At 50.2% G+C, this 22,148-nt stretch overlaps 1 pseudogene across 1 annotated transcript in view; it reads right to left on the bottom strand.

The window, feature by feature from the left end:
* LOC308277274 (histone-lysine N-methyltransferase SETMAR-like) overlaps window positions 1-5,545 on the bottom strand; it is a 111,165-nt pseudogene extending 105,620 nt beyond the window's left edge. The window contains exon 1 of the transcript in view: window positions 5,429-5,545. The product of the transcript in view is annotated as a histone-lysine N-methyltransferase SETMAR-like (transcript). The remainder of the gene's footprint in view (window positions 1-5,428) is intronic.
* Window positions 5,546-22,148: the final 16,603 nt, after the last annotated feature.

The raw sequence follows: 22,148 nt of genomic DNA, 5'->3' as shown, positions 1-22,148 counted from the left end.
GTGAGAATCATGTAGACTGTCGATGTTGTCCCTATTTATACACCCAAGAGTGCCTGTGATGCCTTTGCTGTCCCCTGTCTGTTGAGCTGTACTGTTGGGCTGGAAAGTTGGTCATATACAGTACCTCTTGGAGCCGGGCGTGGTGGCGCACGCTTGTAATCCCAGCATCTGGGAGGCTGAGACCTGAGGATTGCAGTTCGCAGAAAGCCTGAGCTACTTAGTGAGGTCGTCTGCAACTCAGTGAGACCCTGTTTCAAAATAACAAGAATAAAAAATTGGGCAGGGTGTGTAGCTTGGAGGTCAAATGCCTCTGTGTTCCATCCCCAGACCCACTAAATAAATAAATAAATAAATAAATAAATAAATAAATAAACAAACAAATAAATAAATAAATAAAGTACCTCTTGGTCAGTAACATTTGCTATTAAGGATTTGAAGAATGTGGTCAAGTCTCACCATCAATTGAGTTCCATCTGACTTGGCCTTCTCTTTCTCTGGCAGGACTAAACCCGCCCCAGCACTCCATTACTCTCTGCCCTCCTGATTTCTCCAACCAGAAATCTCTGGAGCAAAAGGTGCTGTGTGGCCACTGCCCCTGGATCTTCACATGCTTATGTGCAGAAAGACTTGTTGCACCTGGGGACCCACACGCGGAGGACCAGAAGGAGCAGCGAGCCTCGGACGATAGATCCTGGAGCGACAGAGCAGAAGATCAAGACAGAGAAGGCTCCAAGTCTCGGTTTGGTAGGCCCAAGAAAAGTACTTTTGGAGAATTTCCCAGGCCACCCCAGAGGCCACCAGGTAGCTCCCAGCATCACATCAGAGCACTGGGGATGAAGGATAGCCTGGCTCAGACGAGGACCCCCAAAAACTCCGACAAGGTGCTGATGAGGGCAGAAGGCCTAGGTCTTGGAGCAGTTGCCTGTGGCCAACGCAGACTGCGTTCCAGCAAGATGACCGGCCCGCTCAGTCACCAGAGGACACACTCGGGGGAGAAGCCATACGTGTGCGGTGTGTGTGAGAAGGGCTTCATTCTGATGACGTGCCTGACCAGGCACCAGAAGCTGCACTCGTGGAAGAAGCCCTTTGTGTGTGGCGAGTGCGGGCGATGCTTTACACGGAAGGCTTCCCTCATCATCCACCAGAGGCCGCACTCAGGCGAGAAGCCATTTTTGTGCCAAGAGTGCGGGCGAGGCTTCAGGCTGAAGTTTATTCTCACCATCCACCAGAGGACGCACTTGGGTGGGAAGCCGTTTGTGTGCCAAGACTGCAGCAAAGGCTTTACTCTGAAGTCGACCTTGGTTAGACACCTGATTACCCACTCAGGCGAGAAGCCCTATGTGTGCCTTGAATGCGGGCGAGGCTTTAACCGTAAGTCCCACCTCATCATCCACCAGAGGACACACTCGGGCGAGAAGCCCTACGTGTGCAGTGAGTGCGGCAAAGGCTTCAGCCGGAATTACCACCTCGTCAACCACCAGAGTACACACTCGGGCGAGAAGCCCTACGTGTGCAGTGAGTGTGGCAAAGGCTTCTGCCAGAAGTCCTACCTCATCATCCACCAGAGGACACACTCGGGCGAGAAGCCCTATGTGTGCAGTGAGTGTGGCAAAGGCTTCAGCCGTAAGTCCTACCTCATCATCCACCAGAGGACACACTCGGGCGAGAAGCCCTACGTGTGCAGTGAGTGTGGCAAAGGCTTCAGCGAGAAGTCCTCCCTCATCATCCACCAGAAGACGCACTCAGGCAAGAAGCCCTATGTGTGCCAAGAATGTGGGTGAGGCTTTAACCGTAAGTCCCACCTCATCATCCACCAGAGGACACACTCTGGTGAGAAGCCATATGTGTGCAGTGAGTGTGGCAAAGGCTTCAACCAAAAGTCCCCCCTCATTATCCACCAGATGACGCACTCAGGCGAGAAGCTGTACGTGTGCCAGGACTGCGGCAAAGGACTCAGCCAGAAGTCCAAACTCATCTACCACCAGAGGGTACTCTCAGGTGAGAAGCCATACCTGTGCCACGAGTGTGGGCAAGGCTGTAAACGTAAGTCCCACCTCATCATTGACCAGAGGACACACTCGGACGAGAACCCCTACGTGTGCAGTGAGTGTGGCAACGGCTTAAGCCTGAAGTCCATACTCACCAGACACCAGAGGACACACTAAGATGAGAAGCCGTATGTATGCAGTGAGTGTGGAAAAAGTTTCAGCCGGAAGTTGCAGCTCATCATCCACCAGAGGACACTCTCAGGCGAGAAGCCATATGTGTGCAGTGAGTGTGACAGAGGCTTTAGCCGGAAGTTCCGCCTCATCATCCACCAGAGGACACACTCGGGCAAGAAGACATATGTGTGCCAGGCCACAAATGGGGACATCAAGAGTGGGATCGGTATTTGCAACACGGCATGCACAAAGAAATATTGCAGATAATTAAACCCAGATGCTTCCCCTAATCAGCAATAACTAGGAGGATAGGGGCAAGAGGAAGTGGTCGAGCTATAGAAAGGGCCCTATAGTGAAGCAATTAAGGTGACCAATCAGAGGGTATGGAATAGGAGAGGATGGAGCCTCTTTAAAAAGCAGGAGGAACATAAACATATGTATCAAAGTTAATCACCAAACAAGCATGGGATCGAGGGAGGGGGAGGGAATGCGATGGGGACTGGATGAGGGCTAATTGGATGATGTGTGCTTGTATATCCTCTCAAGTCTTGTATTCCAATGTGATGTATGATTACAATGCACCAATAAAAATAATTTTTAAAAAATTTGGCTGGCTTAAAGAAAGCAGAGCCCTGAGGGAAAGTGTTGTCTCTGGCCAAAGTACTCCCCCACTCCTAGATATTCTTTCATAACTATTATTCTTTTGGTAATGATTCTTTTAACTTTCCACACGAATTGCTCCGGTGATATAAGATCAGGACTGTGAGAGAAACTGAGTCTGTGGAAAATAAATTTTCTAGTAATTTGTCTAAGCCTCTAAACACCCTCGGCTTTGCTCAAAGACGTAATTCTAGTCAGAATTCAGATCCTGTGGAAGCATTCCTGCTACAGCAATTACAAATGCAGAATTCCTCCCTGTCTGTGACCTTCATTCTAATCATTACAATAGAGCAGAGAGCTAGGAGGAATCTTGACCTTTGCACCTAATAATAGCACTGCCTGCAGACAGGGCGACACCACCTGGTTAAAATAGTTATGACAGAACAAAAGACATATAATAAAAACTTCATGTTGTTTTTTGGGCCCTGTCTACTAAAATATATTTTAAGTGTTTAATAGGGTGAAGCGTTCAGACAGCAGATGGTATTATAGACAAAATCCAACAGACATTCATCGAAAGCCTCTAAATCATCATAAATGTACACGGATTTCCCTATGCCAACTACACGTATGAAAGCTGGAATCTCCGACTTCGTCCCCATTCAGTTCAAAGGAGGTTGCTAGATAGAGAAGGACTTTGGACTAAGCCCTAGGAATAAAAGGTTTCAAAAGGGTTAAAGAAAACTCTTAAAAGCTGAATTCTTCAAGGGATTTTGGGTGTGACTTTTGTTCCTCTGGAGTTTGCCCACTAAAAGCCTCTGCAGCTGCAAGGCCAAGGCAAGGCCAAAGGGGCTGACTTAAAGCACAAGACCCACCTGCAGGGTCATGGGACTGATTTCAATCACAAAGACCTGGGCTGTCACAGGCCTTGCTTTTGTCTTGTTCAGGGTTGGTGATTTACATGTATATCTCACTATTGTTTTTTGGATGTTTGCACTTTACTACTAGGGAATCACGGGGAAATAGGGAAGTACAAAAAAATCTTGTGCCTAGAATACAGTGTCAATTGCACAAGAGGCATTTGTCCGTGTCAATCGTTTCAGATTTTTTTTTTCCTGGAGAGGAATCTCCACTTTTAGCGTCGTGAACAGGAACTTAAAGGAGTTTATTTCATAAAAAAATAGGGAAAAAATCGCTGCAGAGAAGTGGCTGCAGAACTATAACCGAAACCTTTGTCCACCTTTCTGAGAAACTCCGTTCCGAACGGACTCAGTGCCCATATTCAGTGCCCAGCTGAGCCAGTCTGCCGCAACTTCCCACCCATGTGAAGACGCACTCGGCTGCGGCAGGTGAGGCTTTAGGTGGAAGTCCCACTTTATCGTCCACGAGAAGAAGCACTGCAGAAAGAAGCCGGACGTGTGCCACGAGTACAGCAAAGGCTTCAGCCAGGAGTCCATCTCTGTTGGACACTAGTGGACACACTCGAAGGAATAGCCGTAGTGGAGGTCACTGTTTAGCATTTACTTTTCTTTGGGGATCATCTCAGCGAGAGCAAGCCTGACCTCTAGTGGAGGTTAATGTATGGAATTATACTTTTCTTTGGGGATCATTTCAGCGAGTTTAGACTCCAGTGTAGTGGAGGTTAATGTATTGCATTTTACTTTTCTTTGGGGATCATCTCAGCGAGAGCGAGACTGCCCTCTAGTGGAGCTTACTGTCTTTCATTTTACTTTTCTTTGGGGATTATTTCAGGGAGAAAACACTGCCCTCTATTGGAAGTTAATGTTTTGCATTATACTTTTCTTTGGGGATCTTCTCAGTGAGAATGAGACGGCCCTCGAGTGGAGGTTAGTATTTTGCATTGTACTTTTCTTTGGGGATCATTTCAGTGATTGCGAGACTGCCTTCTAGTGGAGGTCAATGTATTGCATTGTACTTTTCTTTGGGGATCATTTCAGCGACGAGACTGCCCTCTAGTGGAGGTTAATGTACTGAATTACTCTTTGGGGATCATCTCAGCAAGAACAACACTGCCCTCTAATGGAAGGTAATGTTTTGCAGTATACTTTTCTTTGGGGATCTTCTCAGTGAGAGTGAGACGGCCCTCTAGTGGAAGTTAATGTTTTGCATTATACTTTCCCTTGGGGATCATTTCAGTGACGAGACTGCCCTCTACTGGAGGTCAATGTATTGCATTTTACTTTTCTTTGGGGATAATTTCAGCGAGAACGAGACTGCCCTCTACTGGAGGTTAATGTATTGCATTTTACTTTCTTTGGGGATCATCTCAGCAACTGTGAGACTGCCCTCTAGTGGATGTTACTGTATTGCATTATACTTTTCTTTAGGAATCATCACAGCGAGAACGAGACTGCCCAGGAGTGGAGCTTAATGTACTGCATTATACTTTTCTTTGGGGATTTTTTTTTTTTTTTGGTGGTACTGGGGTTGCTGGAAGCCCTTCAACCTCCGAGTTACACTCCCAGACCTTTTTTACATTTTTTATTTGGAAACAGGGTCTCCTAAGCCAGCGCGCGCGGCTGGCTTCGATCCTGCGCGATCCTCCTGTCTCTGCCTCCCAAGCGCGGGGATTACAAGCGTGCGCCACCACGCCCGGCGTGGGGATTATTTTTTGATTGATCAAAATTCATTGCAGCCACCCTTACCTGGAAGGGCGCTGGCCCCGCCCCCGGCGGCCACACGCTCACGGGCAAGTTCTCCAGGCCTCCTGCTATATCCAGCTGATCTATTTGAGCCGCAGGTGTCACTTCAGAGGCTGCCATCCCAGAAGGTCACTTCCTGTCTTTAACTTCCGCGACACCCGGCCGCCCGGTGCCAAGCCTCCTTCCCTGACAGGGGGGCGCCTCGCGGAGCATGCTGGGAACTGTAGTCGCGGCCGCGCTGCCTCACGGGAGTTGTAGTTTGCACGGCCGCAGCAGAGGCCTGAGGGGGCGTGGGCTGACTGCACTTGTTTGGAGGGCAGTCATCTGCACTGGGTAGAGGGCCTGTGTAGAGGGCTGCTCAAAAAGTGGTTACGAGCTAAGCACTGTGGCACACACCTGCAATCCCGGTTCTAGAGACTCTGTGTCAAAATAAGGGATGAAAAATAGGGCTGGGGGTGTAGCTCGGAGGTAGAATGCCCCTGGGTTCCATCCCCACACCTGAAAAACAAAAAAGAAATTTAAGAAGTCTTTTCTCAAAAAAAAAAAGTTGTTTCTCATTGAGGTATATTTTGACAATGCTCAAACCCAAATACATGAACACCAGCACTGGACAATTAAGTAAGTGGACAGCAGCAGGTAGGGGTCAGATTTCTCACTATGAAGCACATCATAGAATTAACTTTTTTTTTTCTTTTTTGGCAGTACTGGGGATGAAACCCAGGGGCATTCGACCTCCAAGCTACACACCAGTCCTATTTTTGTTTTGAAACAGGGTCTCACTGAGTTGCAGAGGGCCTCACCAAGCAGCTGAGGCTGACCATGAACTAAGATCCTCCTGTCTCAGCCTCCTGAATGCTGAGATTACTACTGGGCACCACCTTTATTTTTTTTGAAATGAGGTCTAAGTTGCTGAGGGCCTTACTAGGTTGATGAACCTGTAATCCTCTGGTCTGAGCCTCCCAGGTTCTGAGATTACAGGTATGTGTCACCACGCCCAGTTCAGAATTCATTTGTGTACAGACAAATTTGATCTTTTTTTAAATTATGATTTAAGACTGACTCCCGCTTACAAAAGTCAATTCTCTATGTTGTGTTACAGACGGCCCTGCAATTCAGAACTCAAAGCAGAAATTCAAGCATCATCCTCACTCCCAGGTTGACTCGGCTCGGCTGAATGGTCCTCATTGCAGCTCCCATGAAGCTGCAGTCGTCGTCTGGGATCCCGTCCTGTGAAGCTCTGGCAGGACAGAGCGTCCACGCAGCTCGCTCGCTGCCCGGCGTCCATGAGGCCGCTCCGTGGCTGGAGTTCTCAAGCTCAGCAACAGGGTTTGAAGAGGAGAGTTTAAGGCCTCTCCTGAACCGAGCGCAGGGGCCCCTTAATATCACTTCTGTTATGTGAGGGGAGGGGCCAAGGGTGGGATTGGGACTGAAGCCAGAGGCAGTCTATCTCCCAGCCACACCCCAGGCTTTTTTATTTTGAAATGGGCCTTGCTAGGTCGCTGAGGTTTGCACTCAGTTGCTGAGGCTGCCCTCACACCCGCAATCCTCCTGGCTCAGCCTCCCTCAGGGGTAGGATTGTAGGTGTGCGCCAACACACCTTTGGTTCTACTTTTTGTTGTTGTGGCGGTGGTGGTGGTTTGTTTTGTGGTACTGGGGATTGAGCTCAGGGGCATTCTACTTCAGAGCTGCATGCCAAGGCGCTTTTATTTTTTGGTTTGAAACAGGGTCTTCCTAGGTTGCTGCAAGTCTCACTAAGTGCGTGCTAGGCTCTGCTCTATGCTTGATCAGGCAAGTTGACAAGGCTGTCCCAGATCCACAAGGAAGGAAAAAAGACTTTCTCTCATTGTACCTTGTTATCTCCGTCAAGTCTCCGTGCAGAGATGTTTTAAGAACATTGAAATAAAAATGCACATCTGACTACAGTGTTATTACAGAGATAGGATAACTACAATACAAGCTTTATTAAAAAGAGGATCATGCTGTAATTCCAGTATTTGGGAGTCTGAGACAGGACGACACAGATATTTGAGAGCTAAGAGTAAAGCAAGAAAGGGAATATCTCAGAACGCAAGAGAAGAGGCAGCTGAGGTGGGACTTGTTAGGAGGAAGCCATTCTTCCTGGAGATTCCTCCTCACTTGAAATCTCTCGATATAGTTCCTAGAGTCTCTCTCCACACAAAAGCAGACTTTATGATCTATGAGTGACTCGATCCTTACGCCTTCTAAGGACTTAATCTTGCATAATAGTGTGTGGGGAGCCATTAAGGCTTTTACCTTATCTTGTCTCAGCCTTACTCAAAAGTGCACTTCTGACTGTCCTTCCCAGAGTCACCAAGGTCTGGAGTCATGGAGTCTAAGTAAATAAGACCCCTCAGAATGACTGATGCTAACTGTTCTGTCTGCTAGTTAAGATTAGGTTTATGTAGTACCAGGCTCCCGTGTGACTCGCAAAGTGATATATGTGCTTTGGATTTTCATGATTGCATTCCTGTGCAACCCAAAGCTGGAAATTGTATAAATACCAGGAGAGAAAGAAACCTGGTTGTCGGCCAGCAGAGATATCGGCCCAGGAGTTTGCTGGCGACCCTCCCATGCTTGTTCATCCTCACGCCTCTCTTCAGAACCTGTACTTTTGCCGGCTGGCTCCCGCAATAGTGCACCTAAGATTTCAAAATATGTGTTATTATTTCTTATTTCTTATAAACATGTCAAGGTTCCAGATCTGTAATGAAGCAAAATTAAAATAAAGGCCACAAAACACAAAGACATTCTGAGACCACTGATGGAAGGTGCTTTTTATTACATTTCGTGGAATCGTAAAGAGATTGACTACTGGTCCTCTCCTCCACCCTCACTTTCAAAGAGAACACAAGGGGCCCGAAGACTGCCCCAGACAGGCCTCTGAGTGGAGCTGGAGTGGCGGCTTGTGGTGTGCGCGCTGCATCCTCCTAGGTCTGCTGAGGGAGCCTTCTGGCCCCAGCCCTGCCCACAGCTCCTGCACGCACGAGGCTCCTCCCCCCACTGTGGCACCTGATGCAAGGCCAGGTGTGACCTGTGGCTAAAGCCTCGGCCACACTCTCTGCACACGCACGGCCTCTCTTACCAAGTGCACCCACTTGTGTGTGAGTGAGGCTGACTGGCTGCTGCCCAGGCGGCACTGCCGGCACGTGTACGGCCTCTCCCGCGAGTGCTTCCTCCGGTGCTGATGAGTCCTGCCTGGTGGCTGAAGCCTCGGCCACACTCCTGGCACACGTATGGCTTTTCCTTAGAGTGTGTACACTAGTGTCTAACAAAGATGGACTCCTGGCTGAAGCCTTTGCCACACTCGCTGCACACGTACGGCTTCTCACCCGAGTGTATCCTCTGGTGAGTTGGTCTTCTCGCTGAAGCCTTTGCCACACTCGCTGCACACATATGGCTTCTCACCGAGTGTGTCCTCTGGTGGATGATGAAGTAGGACTCGTGGATCAAGCCTTTTTCACACTCGCTGCTCACGTACGGCTTCTCACCCGTATGTGTCCTCTGGTGTGTGGTGAGTGTGTACTTATCACTGAAGCCTTTGCTGCACTCACTGCACAAGTAAGGCTTCTCACCGAGTATGTCCTCTAGTGGATGATGAATTGGGACTTGTGGTTATAGCCTCGGCCACACTCGTGGCACACGTATGGCTTCTCACTGAGTGTGTGCTCTGGTGACTTGGAACTTCTGGCTGAAGCCTTTGCCACACTCACTGCACAGGTACGGCTTCTCGCGGTGAGTGTCCTCTGGTGTCTGGTGAGGGACTTATCGCTGAAGCCTTTGCTGCACTCACTGCACATGTAGGGCTCCTCGCTGAGTGTGTCCTCTGGTGGTGATGAGTTGGGACTTCCGGATGAAGCCTTTGCCGCACTCACTGCACATGTATGGCTTCTTGCCTGAGTGTGTCCTCTGTTGGATGATGAGGTAGGACTTCTGGCTGAAGCCTTTGCCACACTCACTGCACACGTACAGCTTCACGCCCGCGTGTGTCCTATGGTGTCTGGTGAGTGTGGACTTCTGGCTGAATGAAGCCTTTGCCACACTCACTGCACATGTATGGCTTCTTGCCCGAGTGTGTCCTATAGTGGATGATGAGGTAGGACTTCTTGCTGAAGCCTTTGCCACACTCGCTGCACACGTATGGCTTCTTGCCCGAGTGTGTCCTCTGGTGGATGATGAGGTAGGACTTCTCGCTGAAGCCTTTGCCACACTCGCTGCACACGTATGGCTTCTCGCCCGAGTGTGTCCTCTTCTGGTGTCTGGTGAGTGTGGACTTCAGGCTGAATCCTTTGCCACACTCACTGCACACATATGGCTTCTTGCCCGAGTGTGTCCTCTGGTGGATGATGAGATAGGACTTCTGGCTGAAGCCTTTGCCACACTCACTGCACACGTATGGCTTCTCGCCCGAGTGTGTCCTCTGGTGGATGATGAGGTAGGACTTCTGGCTGAAGCCTTTTCCACACTCGCTGCACACATACGGCTTCTCGCCCGAGTGTGTCCTCTGGTGTCTGGTGAGTGTGGACTTCTGGCTGAAGCCTTTGCCACACTCACTGCACACATATGCCTTCTCGTCTGAGTGTATCCTCTGGTGATAGAAGAGGTAGGAATGCTGGCTGAAGCCTTTGCCACACTCACTGCACACATATGGCTTCTCACCCATATGTGTCCTCTGGTGTCTGGTGAGTGTGGACTTCTTGCTGAAGCCTTTGCCACACTCACTGCACATGTAGGGCTTCTCGCCCGAGTGTGTCCTCTGGTGTCTGGTGAGTGTGGACTTCTCCCTGAAGCCTTTGCCACACTCGCTGCACACATATGGCTTCTGGCCTGAGTGTGTCCTCTGGTGGATGATGAGGTGGGACTTTTGGCTGAAGCATTTGCCACACTCACTGCACACATATGGCTTCTGGCCTGAGTGTGTCCTCTGGTGGATGATGAGGTGGGACTTGTGTTTACAAATTCGCCCACACTCGTGGCACACATATGGCTTCTCGTCTGAGTGTGTCCTCTGGTGGATGATGAGGTGGGACTTTTGGTTGAAGCCTTTGCGACACTCGCTGCACACATATGGCTTCTGGCCTGAGTGTATCCTCTGGTGGATGATGAGGTGGGACTTTTGGTTGAAGCGTTTGCCACACTCACTGCATACATATGGCTTCTCGCCTGAGTGTGTCCTCTGGTGGATGATGAGGTGGGACTTGTGTATACAGCCTCGCCCACACTCGTGGCACACATATCGCTTCTCGTCTGAGTGTGTCCTCTGGTGGATGATGAGGTAGGACTTCTCGCTGAAGCCTTTGCCACACTCGCTGCACACGTACGGCTTCTCTCCTGAGTGCATCCTCTGGTGGATGGTGAGGGTAAACTTCATTCTGAAGCCTTTGCCACACTCGCTGCACACGTAGGGCTTCTCGCCTGAGTGTGTCCTCTGGTGGATGGTGAGGTGGGACTTCTGGCTGAAGCCTTTGCCACACTCACCGCACACGTAGGGCTTCTCACCCGAATGTGTCCTCTGGTGGATGATGAGGTAGGACTTCAGGCTGAAGGCTTTGCCACAATCACTGCACAGGTACAGCTTCTCGCCCGAGTGTATCCTCTGGTGTCTGGTGAGCTTGCACTTCTCGCTGAAGCCTTTGCCACACTCACTGCACACATATGGCTTCTCGCCCGAGTGTGTCCTCTGGTGGTTGATGAGGTGGTAATTCTGGCTGAAGGCTTTGCCACAATCACTGCACAGGTACAGCTTCTCACCAGAGTGTGTCCTCTGGTGTCTGGTGAGCTTGCACTTCTCGCTGAAGCCTTTGCCACACTCACTGCACACATATGGCTTCTCGCCTAAGTGTGTCCTCTGGTGGATGATGAGGTTGGACTTACGGTTAAAGCCTCGCCCGCATTCATGGCACACGTAGGGCTTCTCGCCTGAGTGGGTAATCTGGTGTCTAACCAAGGTCGACTTCAGAGTAAAGCCTTTGCCGCAGTCTCGGCACACAAACGGCTTCCCGCCCAAGTGCGTCCTCTGGTGGATGGTGAGAATAAACTTCAGCCTGAAGCCTCGCCCGCACTCTTGGCACACATACGGCTTCTCGCCTGAGTGCGTCCTCTGGTGGATGATGAGGGAGGCCTTCCGTGTGAAGCGTCGCCCGCACTCGCCACACACAAAGGGCTTCTTCCACGAGTGCAGCTTCTGGTGCCTGGTCAGGCACGTCTTCAGACTGAAGCCCTTCTCACACACACCGCACACGTATGGCTTCTCCACCGAGTGTGTCCTCTGGTGACTGAGCAGGCCGGTCATCTTGCTGGAACGCAGTCTGCGCTGGCCACAGGCAACTGCTCCAAGACCTAGACCTTCTGCCCTCCTCAGCACCTTGTCGGAGTCTTTGGGGGTCCTCGTCTGAGCCGGGCTCTCCTCCATCCCCAGTGCTCTGATGTGATGCTGGGAGCTACCTGGTAGCCTCTGGGGTGGCCTGGGAAATTCTCCAAAAGTACTTTTCTTGGGCCTACCAAAACGAGACTTGGAGCCTTCTCTGTCTTGATCTTCTGCTCTGTCGCTCCAGGATCTATCGTCCGAGGCTCGCTGCTCCTTCTGGTCCTCCGCGTGTGGGTCCCCAGGTGCAACAAGTCTTTCTGCACATAAGCATGTGAAGACGCAGGGACAGTGGCCACAAAGCACGTTTTGCTCCAGAGATTTCTGGTTGGAGAAATCAGGAGGGCAGAGAGTAATGGAGTGCAGGGGCGGGTTTGGTCCTGCCAGAGAAAGAGAAGCCCAAGTCAGATGGAACTCATTTGATGGTGAGACTTGACCACATTCTTCAAAATCCTTAATAGCAAATGTTACTGACCAAGAGGTACTTTATTTATTTATTTATTTATTTAGTGGGTCTAGGGATGGAACACAGAGGCATTTGACCTCCAAGCTACACACCCTGCCCAATTTTTTATTCTTGTTATTTTGAAACAGGGTCTCACTGAGTTGCAGACGACCTCACTAAGTAGCTCAGGCTGTCCGCGAACTGCAATCCTCAGGTCTCAGCCTCCCAGATGCTGGGATTACAAGCGTGCGCCACCACGCCCGGCTCCAAGAGTTACTGTATATGACCAACTTCCCAGCCCAACAGTACAGCTCAACAGACAGGGGACAGCACAGGCATCACAGGCACTCTTGGGTGTATAAATAGGGACAACATCGACAGTCTACATGATTCTCACTACGATAACCTTCCAACGCACAGCAACACACACAGAAACCACGCCTGAAACTTGTGTTCTTTTTTCTCACTGAGAGCTAGCTAACCAGTGAACAGGTGTGGGGATAGAACCCAGGGGCATTTGACCTCTGAGCTACACCCCCTGCCCTATTTTTTATTCTTTATTTTGAAAAAGGGTCTCACTGAGTTGCATAGGGCCTAAGTAGCTGAGGCCATCCACGAACCGCAATCCTCCAGTCTCAGCCTCCTGAATGCTGGGATTACAAGCGTGCGCCACCACGCCCGGCTAGAACATCTATTCTAAATTTCTAATATTAATTTTAAATATAAGTTTAATAAAGGTCAATACTAAAGTTAATTTTTTTGTAGTAGAGATTAAACTCAGGGGCATTCTACACCCCAAATCACTCCCCAGGCCTTTTGATTTTTTATTTTGTAACAGGGTCTTGCTGGCCTCTGAACTATGAGCCTCGTGTGTGTGTGTGTGTGTGTGTGTGTGTGTGTGTGTGCGCGCGTGCACACTAGCTGTGCTAGGGATTAAACCCAGGGGCATTGTATCTCCCAAGGGCCTCACTAAGTAGCTGAGGCTGCCTGTGAACCCAGATCCTCCTGTCTCAACTTCCCAAGTACTAGGATTACAAGTGTGTGCCAACACGTCCGGCTCTAAAGTGAAATTTCTAAAATCTAGTTTCTAAATTTTAAATTTAAAAGGTATTCTAGATTTCCTAAGCTAAATATTTAATGTTATTTGGGCCATAACCTCTATTCCCCATGCCTTCAGTGAAATTATCAATCAATTGTAATATAGATATTTTAACAATAATTTGATTATCAATTTTTTTTGCTAGTACTGGAGATGGAACCCAAGGAGCATTCTGCCTCTGATCTATTCCCTCTGCCCTATTTTTTGCCTTTTTATTTTATTTTTGTGGTACTGAGGTGGAACCCAGGAGCTTTGTACCTCTGGGCTATACTCCCTGACATATTTTATACTTTATTTGGAAACAGGGTCTCACTAAGGTGCAAGGGGCCTCGCTAACTGGCTGAGGCTGTCCGCTAACCACCATCCTCCAGTCTCAGCCTCCTGAATGCTGGGATTACAAGCGTAGGCAACCAAGTCCGGCTATCAAATTCTTATTTTAATTCTATTCTATTGTCAGTGTATTCTGTCTCATATTTTAAAAATGAAATTATATTCTCTTGTGATTGCTTACATTTTGTTTATTTTATTCTGTTAGCTGAGCATGTGGCACAGGCCTGAATTTCAAGTCCTTGGGAGGTTGAGACAGGAGTAATCACAGGTTAGCAGCCAGCCTCAGCTACTTAGTGAGGCCTGTTTAAAAATAAGGATTAAAAAAAATAAGGGATAGTAGCTCAGAGGTAGAATGCCCCTGGGTTCAATCTCCAGTACTGCAAAAAAGGGGAAAAGTATATAAGGACAGGCGCGGCAATGGTGCACACCTGTAATCTCAGGACTTGGAGTTGAGACTTAAGGTTTGAAGTTCCAGGCAAGTCTCCGGCAACCATGGGTTCAATCCCCAGGGCCACCTCCTCAATTGTAAACAAGCTGGATAGGGATCCACCTGCCCGCGACCCCGGAATATGGGCACAGATTTCCAACTGCATAGCGCTGGATGGGGAGAACAAGGCCCTAGGACCTGCCCAAGTCCAGGTAAAAAGACCTCTGGTGAACTTCCGCTCCACTAAAAGTGCCAGAGCGCCCCCTGGTCGGGCACTTCCACTTGTCAAGGGGGAGAGCCCGGATGCGGAAGTCCCTGCAGGGCTCGCTGGGACTTGTAGTCTAGAGAAGCGCCGAGCAGGTACTCAGCAAGGTGGAGCGTCCTCAGAGAGGCTCTTCATGACTAACAAGTGTGATTTTAAGTTAAAGAGGCCACCATCTCCTGCTGGCCCTATCGCGTCACCCAGAGAAACCTAGCACAGCCAATGGCAGCCCCGAAGCATTCTGGGAGGAGAGGCCCACAGCGCAGAGGATCCTGGGAGTTGTAGTCCAGGCAAACTTCTTGTGGAGAGCCCGCGCTAAGGGGCGGACCACCCCTCGTTCCTCCCGGCGGTGGTGAGTGAGGCCGGAGCCCCTCGCTAGCCCTGCCCTTTTCTGCGTGGAGGAGAGCCCGCAGCGCCGTGAGGACGAGCCGGCCGCGTGGGTGGCGGAGCCCGTGGCAGCGCTGCCTCTGGAGAAGTAACTTGCAGTGAGCTGCGAGCCGGTGGGAGGTTAGTGCGCGGCCGGGCCTCTGTCCTAGGGTTCTCGTGGCGGAGAGACTCGGCCTGGGGTGGAATCCGACATGGCGACGGGGTCGCTCATGCCGTAGGTCTGCAGGGTCGGGGGCTTGGGGCGTGGGGTGGTAGGGGTCTGAGATCGCAGGCAACGGGACTGTCCCTGGCGCCAGGTGTCCGGTGGTTCGTTGGCTTCCGAGCTGGTGGTGGTCAGGCCTGATCGGAGGCAGGGCCGAGGGCCAGGAACAGAAAGCTTTAAAGTGGCCATCTGCGTCCCCAGGGAGCTTGGCGAGGTGAGCAGAGGGTGAGAGTGCGAGGCCACGGAACCAGGCCCCAGCGGCCCCCAGGTGGTTCAGGTGAAGGGCGGACACTGCACAAGCCGCGGTCCCCCAACCCAATTCTGACTAATCATAAAAAAGCTGATCGAAGCCGGCGTGGCGGTGCACGCTTGTACTCCCCGCGCTTGGGAGGCTGAGACAGGAGGATCGCACAGGTTGAAGGCAGCCTCAGCCACTGAGTGAGGCTCCCAGCAACTTAGACCCTGTTTCTACATAAAGTATAAAATAGGTCTGGGGGTATAGTCCGGAGGTAGAAAAGGCTCTGGGTTCCTCCCCCAGTACCACCAAAAAAAAAAAAAAAAAAAAGCTGATAGACACCCTCAGGTATGTTAAAAAGCCCACTTGTACCCTGTTTCAAATGAAGAATGAAAACCAGGGCTGGGGATTTAGCACAAAGGTAGAATGCCGCGGGTTCCCTCTCCAGTAACACACACACACTCTACTTCCCAAGGATGTCGGGATCACTATTTTCAGGACCCCCCTTTGTACTCTGTCTTTGCTCTTATCTGTTCTGTTGCCTTATCTTTCCCTAACCTAAAAGAAGCTTTCATATTTCTGTACTCTTCCTAGTCCTCAGAGTTCGTCGATATCCGCTGGAAAAGAACCCGGAATAGAAAGACCCCTTGGTTTCAATCCTGCCTTTCTAAGGCAGGGCGCAGGGCACGTGGCTTAAGCGGACAAGCGTGGTTTGACTGGGCATGGGGTGGCCACGGTGGCACGATCTAGGTATCAATCTGTCTGACCGTCCCTGGGTTTGGCCTTGGAGGAGGCGGTCGAGCTGGGGCTCCTTTGGCAAGTCTTGCAAGGTCCAGGGGGCTGGCGTCGGCCACCAAACGCACAGGATTTTATGTTCCATTTTCCTGTTTTACAATGAGAAACGGCCGGTGCCCAGAAGCAGGTGGCCCTCCCCAGACTTGTCACGCAGAATCCACACTGAAGAGCCTCGTGACCAGCCTGACTCATCTCACAGACTCCAACAGCCTTGAAGAGCCTCGTCTCCACAGCCAGATCTCTGCAGCTTGTCGCTTTATAATTTGTCACCAGGGGCGAGGGACTGATCTCACTGCGCCTCAGTGTTGTCGCCTGTGAAGTGGTAACACGGCTTCTTGATGGGGCTGTTGTAAGGACAGATGAGGCGCGACGCGGTGTCTGGAACAGTCTCTGTGTAGTACAAGCTCAGCACGTCTTTCCTTTCATCTTCAGTAGCAGAGGAAGGCTTCATGCTCAGTGTTGACAGCGTGTCAGAGGAGGCTCCATACCTCCCTCCTTGCTTGCCTTCCTCCCTTTCTTCTTTCCTTCTTGTGGTTCTGGGGATTGAATTTAGGAATGCTCTGCCACTGAATTGCACCCCAGATGTTTATTTTTTTTTTGTTTTCTTTTTAAATTTTCAAACAGGGTCTCGCTAAGTTTCCTGGCTGGCCTCAAGGTTGCAATCCTTCTGCCTCAGCCTCCTGAGATGCTGGGATTACACGTGAACTCCACTGCCGCCACTGGCAGGCTCAGCTCCTAGACCACATCCCAGCTCTGCGCCTAGGAAGCCGCTCACAGCCTGTCCTTGTCTTCTGTGGCAGGTCCCTCCCTGGTGCTTAAGGAGGAGGAGGTGCCGCCGTGTTGGCCCTGGAGGATTCCCAGTGACTTCGCTGAACACTTTTTGTTCTTGCTCTGTGTCCTGTGACTCTGACTGCCCAGGAGGACTGCCTGCTGGGGAAAGGGAGGACTCCCGGGCTCCTGACTGCCCGGCTCAGGTGGCGCCTCTGCCTTTGCCTCTTGAACCATGTGCAGGTTTTCTGCGTTCAATATTAGCGTTTCCCGCAGTGTTCTCTCCTAGGATCAGAGCTCCAGCTGGTTCCTCCAGGAAAAGAGGCTCTAACGGTGAGAGGTTCTCCAGGGAGCACGGAGCCCGGTGCTCCCCTCACTGCTCCTCCACCCATAGTCCCGCATTCCTCTCTCGGCAGCTGTCGGTTCTCCTGCCTGGCTGTTTGCTGCTTTGAACAACATTCAGTCGAGGGTTTCCATGGCCCTCACACTGTATATTGGAAGAGAATGGCGGCCTTCACCGGTGGGGAGGAGGCCTCCCCCTCAGACACTGTGCGTACATACGTGGCCACTTCTCATGAGCTCAGCCAGAGCAGGCCACGGTCTGTGGGAATCAGAAAAGGCTGGGCTGTGGTTTAGTCTTTGCCGTTGTGGAACTGTATGAGTTCAGTTCCTTAGATCCCCCAGCACCAATACGATCACTGTCCTTTTAAATATTTAAAGCTCAGTCTTATTGTACGTGACTACTGGTTAATTTTTAATATTTTTTGCTCTTCTGCCTAGAGCTAAAGTTCTCAAAACTTAGGGATTTTTCATTTTCTCATGTATACCCCAAGCAGGCCACCCAGGACGTTGAATGTGTGTGTTCACAAGAGCAGCTGGCTGTATAGGGACAGGGTTTTTAGGTATCAGCACCCATGGCTACAGTGGTGCAGTCAAGGCAGGATCTAGAGGGCCCCTGCCTCCCAGAGCAGCCTGCTCCCTGGCCCTCACCCGAGCAAGGCCAGGCCTCAGGTGAGCAGGGCCGTGTCTGTGTTCCAGGCTCTCATGGCGTTCAGGGATGTGGCCATGTATTTCTCCCAGGAGGAGTGGAGCCTGCTGAGCCCTGATCAGAGGACCCTGTACAGGGAGGTGATGCTGGAGAACTACAGAAACCTGGTCTCTCTGGGTTAAGACTGGCATTTCTTCCAGTTTGGATATATTTGAGGCAACAATGTCCCTCTCTCTCTTGCTTTCTCTTTCCTTTGCTCTCTTTATGGTACTGGAGATTAAAGCCAGGGGCATTCTACCTCCAAGCTGCACCCCTAGCGCTATTTTATTTTGAAACAGGACCTCACTAAGTTACTGAGCTGGCCATAAACATGAGATCCTCCTGTCGCAGTCTTCTAAGTACTGGGACCACAAGTGTGTGCCACCATGCCTGGCTAGCAATGTTTATTTTTTAACTTGGTCTTTGGGTAGCACTCAAACCAAAAATATTTTGTTTCTCCCATGAAGGTAAGGTTTGTCGAATTGAAAGTGTGTGTGTGTGTGTGTGTGTGTGTGTGTGTGTGTGTGTGTACACGCACATGCGCTCTGGCTGATACTCTGCACTTCTACACCTTTTCCTCTGAGCTGGGCTCTCTTCCTTAGTAACTTATTTTCCGTCATGGGTGACGGCGGTGTTCTCTACCTGGCTTGGAACAGAATCAGCGCCTCCGTGAGTGGATCGGCCCCACTCGTTCAGGTCCTTGCCGCACCCTTTCAAGCTCCTCACCTGGCTTGACTCTGAATTCTTCCCTGGCCCTTGACCCACGATGTAAGGTCATCTTGTCTTCCTTTCCTGTGTGCAGGAATTTTTTTTTCTAAACCAAAGCTGATCGCCCAGCTGGAGCAAGGGAAAGAGGCGTGGAGAGAGGAGAGCAGATGCGCGCCAGCCTCCCGTGCTGGTGAGTGGCAGGAAACTGGGCCAGTGAGCTCCAGGACGCAGGGTGTGAGCAGCCGAGAGGCCGGAGGGAGGCGGCGCCGAGCCCGAGTGCAGGGAGCTGCCTCTGGAGCTCTCGGCCTGCGTTCACGTTGCCTGGCTCGGCCTCCCTTCCCGACCTCATCCTCACCCCGTGAGCGCTTCCCTGGGTCTCCTGTCGCCTTCCTCCTCCAGGAAGCCCTGGCCTTCCCGGGGTAACTCTTGAACATGTTTGTGTGTTTTTTTTTTCTCTTTTGTTAACATCTTTTTAGAAAAGATCAAGAAGAATAGAGCAGAAAGTGAATGATATAAAGAAAAAAAAGCCCAGTGGGAGACATAAAGCTCAAAAGTCAGTTGAGAAATTTAAGCGGAGTGCTCAAAGCAACTGTAAGCTAAGAGTGGTTTGTACACTTTTCCATGGTTATGTAAACTGCCAGGCGTGGTGGCGCACGCTTGTAATCCCAGTCTTGGGGAGGCTGAGATGAGAGGATCACGGTTCACTGACAGCTCCAGCTACCTAGCGAGGCCCTTCGCAACTCAGTGAGACCCTGTTTATAAATAAATAAATAAATAAATAAATAAATAATAAATAAATAAATGAAAAGACTTAAAAAGTACAGGTAGTGGTGTGGATCTGGGGTACAGTGTCCCTGAGTTTCATCACTAGAACCGCAAAAAAAAAAGGTGATGTAAAAATACATATAACGTCCTTCATTTTGTCTTTTAGCCCTTATAACTATTTAGTTTCATTAAGAAAAAGTTGACTAACCCCTGTTCCAAGTATTATATACATCCTTAACTTTCCATATTCTTCTTCATCAAGTACTACTTGATGTAAAACCTAAGAGCGCAGCAGTTCTCAGGTATCAGTGACTTTTGTCTAATTGTCCTTTGCATTTTTAAGTTTTTGTGGTCGTGAAGATTGAACCTAGGTTCATTCTACCTCCGAGCAACACCCCTGCCCTGCTCTTAGTGAAACAGGGTCTCACTAAGTTGTGAAGGGCCTCACCAAGTCGCAGAGGCTGTCCATGAACCGCAATCCTCCTGTCGCTGCGCCCAAATACTAAAATTCCAAGGATGCACCACCATGCCCAACTTAGACCATAAATTTTTATTTAAGGTGTTATTTTTATTTTTTCATTTTTTATATTTATTTATTTTATTTTATTTATTTTAATTTATTGTATTTTGTGGTACTGGGGTTCCTGGAAGCCCTTCTACCTCCTTGCTACAGTCCCAGACCTATTTTATATTTTTTATTTGGAAATAGGATCTCTTAAGCCAGCACGGCTGGCTTCGAACCAGTGCGATCCTCCTGTCTCCACCTCCCAAGCACGGGGATTACAAGCATGAGCCACCACACCCAGCTTAGATGTTATGTATGTATGTATGTATGTATGTATGTATGTATGTAATCATTTATTGTGGTACTGGATATTGACCTGAGGGACATTATACCTCCAAGCAGTACTCTCAGCCCTCTTTTTTCTTCTTTTTCTTTTTGCAGTATTAGGGATGGAACTCAGGGGCATTCTACCTCCGAGCTACACCCCCAGCCCTATTTTTCATCCCTTATTTTGACACAGAGTCTCTAGAACCGGGATTGCAGGTGTGTGCCACAGTGCTTAGCTCGTAACCACTTTTTGAGCAGCCCTCTACACGGGCCCTCTACCCAGTGCAGATGACTGTGCCCTCTACCTATCTCTTGATCAGACGAGCACAGTTCACTAGTTAGCTAGCTCTCAGTAGGAAAAAGAACACAAGTTTCAGGCGTGGTTTCTGTGTGTGTTGCTGTGCGTTGGAAGGTTATCGTAGTGAGAATCATGTAGACTGTTGATGTTGTCCCCATTTATACACCCAAGAGTGCCTGTGATGCCTTTGCTGTCCCCTGTCTGTTAAGCTGTACTGTTGGGCTGGGAAGTTGGTCATATACAGTACCTCTTGGAGCCGGGCGTGGTGGTGCACGCTTGTAATCCGAGCATCTGGGAGGCTGAGACCTGAGGATTGCGGTTCGCACACAGCCTGAGCTACTTAGTGAGGTCGTCTGCAACTCAGTGAGACCCTGTTTCAAAATAACAAGAATAAAAAATTGGGCAGGGTATGTAGCTTGGAGGTCAAATGCCTCTGTGTTCCATCCCCAGACTCACTAAAGAAAGAAAGAAAGAAAGAAAGAAAGAAAGAAAGAAAGAAAGAAAGAAAGAAAGAAAGAACTTACCTCTTGGTCAGTAACATTTGCTATTAAGGATTTGAAGAATGTGGTCAAGTCTCACCATCAAATGAGTTCCATCTGACTTGGCCTTCTCTTTCTCTGGCAGGACCAAACCCACCCCAGCACTCCATTACTCTCTGCCCTCCTGATTTCTCCAACCAGAAATCTCTGGAGCAAAACGTGCTGTGTGGCCACTGCCCCTGGATCTTCACATGCTTATGTGCAGAAAGACTTGTTGCACCTGGGGACCCACACGCGGAGGACCAGAAGGAGCAGCGAGCCTCGGACGATAGATCCTGGAGCGACAGAGCAGAAGATCAAGACAGAGAAGGCTCCAAGTCTTGGTTTGGTAGGCCCAAGAAAAGTACTTTTGGAGAATTTCCCAGGCCACCCCAGAGGCCACTAGGTAGCTCCCAGCATCACATCAGAGCACTGGGGATAAAGGAGAGCCCGGCTCAGACGAGGACCCCCAAAGACTCCGACAAGGTGCTGAGGAGGGCAGAAGGCCTAGGTCTTGGAGCAGTTGCCTGTGGCCAGCGCAGACTGCGTTCCAGCAAGATGACCGGCCTGCTCAGTCACCAGAGGACACACTCGGGGGAGAAGCCATATGTGTGTGGCGTGTGTGAGAAGGGCTTCAGTGTGAAGATGTGCCTGACCAGGCACCAGAAGCTGCACTCGTGGAAGCCCTTTGTGTGTGGCGAGTGCGGGCGACGCTTTCCACGGAAGGCCTCCCTCATCATCCACCAGAGGACGCACTCAGGCGAGAAGCCGTATGTGTGCCAAGAGTGCGGGCGAAGCTTCAGGCTGAAGTTTATTCTCACCATCCACCAGAGGACGCACTTGGGCGGGAAGCCGTTTGTGTGCCGAGACTGCGGCAAAGGCTTTACTCTGAAGTCGACCTTGGTTAGACACCAGATTACCCACTCAGGCGAGAAGCCCTACGTGTGCCATGAATGCGGGCGAGGCTTTAACTTTAAGTCCCAACTCATCATCCACCAGAGGACACACTCTGATGAGAAGCCGTACGTGTGCCACGAGTGTGGGCGAGGCTTTAACCATAAGTCCAACCTCATCATCCACCAGATGTCACACTCGGGCGAGAAGCCCTACGTGTGCAGTGAGTGTGGCAAAGGCTTCAGCGTGAAGTCCACACTCACCAGACACCAGAGGAAACACTCGGGCGAGAATCCCTACGTGTGCAGTGAGTGTGGCAAAGGCTTCAGCGTGAAGTCCACACTCACCA

This window comes from Muscardinus avellanarius (assembly GCF_963383645.1).
Source record: "Muscardinus avellanarius genome assembly, chromosome: 19".
Taxonomy (NCBI): domain Eukaryota; kingdom Metazoa; phylum Chordata; class Mammalia; order Rodentia; family Gliridae; genus Muscardinus; species Muscardinus avellanarius.
This window is presented reverse-complemented; position numbering and strand designations above follow the sequence as displayed.